The sequence below is a fragment of the Accipiter gentilis genome, chromosome 20 (genome assembly GCF_929443795.1).
Source record: "Accipiter gentilis chromosome 20, bAccGen1.1, whole genome shotgun sequence".
Taxonomy (NCBI): Eukaryota; Metazoa; Chordata; class Aves; order Accipitriformes; family Accipitridae; genus Astur; species Astur gentilis.
This window is the reverse complement of record NC_064899.1, coordinates 121,260-126,598: the sequence shown is the minus strand read 5'-3', so window position 1 is coordinate 126,598 and position 5,339 is coordinate 121,260. Positions and strand designations below refer to the sequence as shown.

The window sequence follows — 5,339 nt, the reverse complement described above, 5'->3', positions numbered from 1 at the left end:
GCCACGAGTTTTGTCACTTTTGCCCTTCCGATTGTCTCCCCGTCCCACTGGGGGCGGGGGAGCGAGTGAGCGGTCGCGTGGGCCTTTGTTGCCGGCTGGCGTTAAACCACGACACGAGGTGAGTTGCAAGCCCTGCCTGGCTAATGCTGGAGGCTCTCTGTGTTCCTCCTGCCATATCGACGGGCCGTCCTTGTTCTTCATCTCCGCTTTATAGCGAGCACCTCTCGCTCTGTAAGCGGCAGTACTGGGGCCGTGTTGCAGGCAGCAAAGGGCAATTGTGACGCTTGCTGGCAGGAGCGGCAAGGAGTGCGGAGCCACGCTCCTGTAGGGAGCAAAGATGGAACCTCGAGGGCTCTATGGTCCTCTGCTGAGGACATCTAATATCCCGACAGGCCTCTGCTGCCTCTGTGCGGATTCTGCTGCCCCGTGACCCAAGGTGGGAACTGGCGTTGGGGAGGCGCGCATGCGTGGTGGCGTGTGTCGGTGGGCTCCTGCTGTTGACGGGTAACCGAGATGCGGTAAGGCATCCCGACAGGCGCGCCTTGCACGGCGTTCGACTCTGTTGCCTGGCAACTAAAGCACAATACGCAGCTCGGGATCCGGGCATGCGCACTACGCTTTGTATGTCGCACACCGCTGTTGCCTGACAGCCAAGGCTCGCCACGACGCCTTGGTAATCGCGCATGCGCGGCGTCGCGGTTTACGGCACTCCTGCTGTCGCCTAGCAACCAGAGGGAGTTACGTCAGCTCGGCAACCGCGCATGCGCGCTGCGCCTTGTAGGACGCTCTCTGCTGTTACCTAGCAACCAGAATGCGTTACGGCAGTTCTGCATACGCGCTGCGCCCTGTACGGCGCTCGCCGCTGTTGCCTAGCAACGAAAGCCAGACACGGCGCGTCGGGAACTGCGTATGCGCGTCAGAGTTCCTGCTGTTACCTAGCAATCAGAATGCGTTACGGCAGCTGGGAATCTGCGCATGCGCGCTGCGCCTTTGTACGGCGCTCGCCGCTGTTGCCTGGCAACCAGAGCACGACACGGCGCCTCGGTCACTGCGCATGCGCGGCGTAGCGGTTTACAGAGCTCCTGTTGTCGCCTAGCAACGAGAACGAGTGACGTAAACTCGGCAACAGCGCATGCGCGCTGCGCATTGTACGGCGCTCGCTACTGTTGCCTAGCAACCAGAATACGTATACGGCAGTTCTGCATCTGCGCATGCGCGCTGCGCCTTGTACGGCTCTCGCCGAAGTTGCCTGGCAACCAGAGCGCGACACGGCGCCTCGATAACTGCGCATGCGCGTAGCCATTCCTGGTGTTGCGTAGCAACCAGAATGCGTTACGGCAGCTGGGAATCCGCGCATGCGCGCTGCGCCTTGTACGGCGCTCGCCGCTGTTGCCTGGCAACCAGAGAGCGACACGGCGCCTCGGTTACTACACATGCGCGGCGTCGCTGTTTACGGCGCTCCTATTGTCGCCGAGCAACCAGACCGAGTTACGGAAGCTCGGCATCAGCGTATGCGCGCTGCGCCTTGTACGGCGCTCGCTGCTGTTGCCTAGCAACCAGAATGCGTTACGGTAGTTCTGCATGCGCGCTGCGCCCTGTACGGCGCTCGCCGCTGTTGCCTGGCAACCAGAATGCGTTACGGCAGCTCGGCATCCGCGCATGCGCGCTGCGCCTTGTACGGCGCTCGCCGCTGTTGCCAGGCAACCAGAGCGCGACACGGCGCCTCGGTCACTGCGCATGCGCGGCGTCGCTGTTTACGGCAGTCCTGCTGTCGCCTAGCAACGAGAACGAGTTACGTCAACTCGGCTACCGCGCATGCGCGCTGCCCCTTGTACGGCGCTCGCTGCTGTTGCGTAGCCACCAGAATGCGTTACGGCAGCTGGGAATCCGCGCATGCGCGCTGCGCCTTGTACGGCGCTCGCCGCTGTTGCCTGTCAACCAGAACGCGTTACGGCAGCTCGGCATACGCGCACGCGCATCGGCATTCCTGGTGTTGCGTAGCAACCCGAATGAGTTACGGCAGCTAAGAATCCGCGCATGCGCGCTGTACCTTGTACGACGCTTCCCGCTTTTGCCTGGCAACCAGAGCGCGACACGGCGCGTCGGTTACTGCGCATGCGCGGCGTCATGGTTTACGGCGCTTCTGCTGACGCCTAGCAACCAGAACGAGTTACGTCAACTCGGCAACCGCGCATGCGCGCTCCACCTTCTACGGCGCTCGCCGCTGTTGCCTGGTAACCAGAACGCGATACGGCAGCTGGGCATCCGCGCATGCGCGATACGCATTGTACGGCGCTCGCCGCTGTTGCCTAGCTACCAGAGCGCGACACGGCGCCTCGGTCATTGCGCATGCGCGACGTACCAGTTTACGGCGCTCCTGCTGACGCCTAGCAACCAGAACGAGTTACGTCAACTCGGCAACCGCGCATGCGCGCTCCACCTTCTACGGCGCTCGCCGCTGTTGCCTGGCAACCAGAACGCGTTACGGCAGCTCGGCATCAGCGCATGCGCGATGCGCTTTGTACGGCGCTCGCTGCTGTTGCCTAGCAACCAGAGCGCGACACGGCGCCTCGGTCATTGCGCATGCGCGACGTACCAGTTTACGGCGCTCCTGCTGTCGCCTAGCAAAATGAACGGGTTATGTCAACCCGGCAACCGCGCATGCGCACTGCGCCTTGTACAGAGCACACTGCTGTTTCGTAGCAACCACAGTGAGTTACGGCAGTTCTGCATCCGCGCATGCGCGCTGCACCTTGTACAGCGCTGGCCGCTGTTGCCTGGCAACCAGCACGCGTTACGGCAGCACGGCATCCGCGCATACGCGCTGTGCCCTGTACGGCGCTCGTAGCTGTTGCCTGTCAACCAGAACGCGTTACGGCAGCTCGGCATGCGCGCATGCGCGCTGCGCATTGTACGGCTCTTGCCGCTGTTGCCTAGCAACCAAAGCGCGACACGACGCCTCGGTAACCGCGCATGCTCGGCGTCGCGGTTTATGGCGTTTCTGCTGTCGCCTAGCAACCAGAACACGTTACGGCAGCTCGGAAACCGCGCATGCGCGCTGCGCCTTGTACGGCGCTCGCCGCTGTTGCCTGGCAACCACAACGCGTTACGTCAGTTCGGCATTATTTAGTGAATAATAATGTATCGTTCTCAGAGTAGCTGTTTGCATTTCACCATGATGCAGATGCTTTGTATAGCAGTTGTGTTGGCCCGTGTCTTAGAATTCGGTTAATCCTCTCCTGAATGCATTTAAACTTTTGGCTTCAACTGCATCACTGACAATATGTTTCACAATAGAATAATTATTTCCTTTAAAAAAAAGAGGGGGTGGGGGATAAGAAGAAGGGGTGGAGGAAGCGGGGATAAAAAAATATGTTGTCTGCCAGTGCTGTGGGCTGCTCACTCATTTTTCTGTAGAACTGGGTTTTGTTGTTGTTGTTGTTTTTCTACCTTAGCCTATTAGCCTCTCCTCTGCACCTTTGGTCATTTCCTGAAGTTTGTCTGTAGTTTCCTACATTAGTAGGTAAATGTATCTATTTTACTTTACAGAGCTTTGATGGTTTTTTAAATTGTACAAGTAATTTAAATCTTGGAACAAATGTCTTTGCTTATTGATTTTTGTGAGTAGCTGCAAAATCTTTTTTATTAGTTGCCCCTTTTAAAATTAAAGTAAAAATGAATGCTATGCAAGAAATACGTTGCAAGTAAATGTTAGGGTCTTACTACTGCTCGCTGTTGAGAGATAGTGGGCAGTGCAGAGAATTTGTGTTAAAAGTTATGGGCATTTTTCAAGATAGTTTTCCAGGTCTGAGGCGTGCTGAAATATCTCTTTCCTGTGATAGTGTGTTTAGTTTCATTGACTTCAGCGGAATACACAGAATACGTTAACTTAAACTAGCTGAGAATCTGATGATAAGGTTTTATACTCTACCTAACATAGTGTTGTGATGACTTGTCCTCTGAACTCAAAATTATATTTGATGATCTTAACAGAAGGCCGGATCTTTGATCTGGAAATTATGCTGATAGTGACGTTACAGAATCCAGGCTTGTGACTTCACTGGTTTCTTGCAGCCCCTCAAGTTCATGAAGGACAATAAAGACCCATTCTTTTTTGTTCTTGTGCTATAATCAGCGATGGAAGTATGACATTGTCAGTTGTAAGAAGTGGCTTAACTGCTGTTGGAGTCTGCTTTTATGCCTGAAAAACCTGTTGATTTGCATGGGTTTGCACAGCTTATGCTAATGATATGGCTGGAATGAGACAGGATCTTGTGTAGTCTGCAAGGGCTGTATATGGTCCTGGTTTATAGCTGGGTGGGAGGGATTGGTTCGAGTTACTTCTTATTTGCCCTATTTAATATCTTAAATAGGAGTGAACAGTGTGATTGGAACGGTTTCATTTTTACAAGAGGAAATTTATAAATCGGTTTTTATCCTGTGTTAGAATTAAGATATGTATTTACTGGAGACAAGGAGTCTAGCCTGAACACTGATACACCTCCGTTTTGGGCACGCTATTAGAACTTTTTAAAATTTTGAAATCATAACAGTCTGTCAGTTTATGCTTGTTGAGTCTGAGCCATTACATGATGCCCTTTGAACAGGTAAATATTGCTAGTAATTGATACTTGGTTTGTAGACTATACCTTTTGTATGCTCTGAAATCACATATAAATAACTTCTGTTGTTTCCCTTTCATTTATAAAAGTTCTGTTCATCAACCCATATAAGCACATACCTAAATTCAGTGTTAAACTTCCTGAATTGCTCTAAACTATTGTGTTGCTGTAAACTGTTTTGGCTGATAAACCTAAGCGGTCAGCTTGGTATTCCTCCATGTATATGTGATTAAGATGCAATAGCTCAGAACAGCTTACCAGGCAACTGCATGCTCCAGCTGCATAGGGGGCACAAAGCACCTGGCCCGTTCCTTGTGATCAGTGGGAAAGTACAGATTCTCCTGTGACCTTGGTCACTCTTGTCTATAACATATTAGATACGAGTATTTTTATACTCCTCTCGCAGTGGGAGAAACACTGCTTGTGTCTGTGCAGTGTGTGAAAATCACTTTACCAAGATGCTTTTATTTCTAAAACCCTTGGAAAAAAAACTCAAAACAAAGTGGAATTTTTAAACTTTTTTAATCCAAGGCAAACGTCAGGATCCTCATTCTTACAAAGTATTTTACAATTGTATAACCTTGTAGACTGTACGGAGAATGAGGATCTTGCATGTGACATATTCAAAAGTTTCATTTTTGGTGTTCTACACGCTTCTACTGATCGCAGTGCCTTTGTTTCCTAATGACAACTGGCAACAGACAACGCGTATGGGTT

The 5,339-nt window shown here is 52.4% G+C and overlaps 1 long non-coding RNA gene across 1 annotated transcript in view; it reads left to right on the top strand.

The window, feature by feature from the left end:
* Positions 1-3,388: 3,388 nt before the first annotated feature.
* Positions 3,389-5,339, top strand: part of LOC126048738 (uncharacterized) — a 28,142-nt gene continuing 26,191 nt past the window's right edge. Inside the window, exon 1 of the long non-coding RNA XR_007508971.1 lies at positions 3,389-3,519. This is a non-coding gene — a long non-coding RNA (uncharacterized LOC126048738). The remainder of the gene's footprint in view (positions 3,520-5,339) is intronic.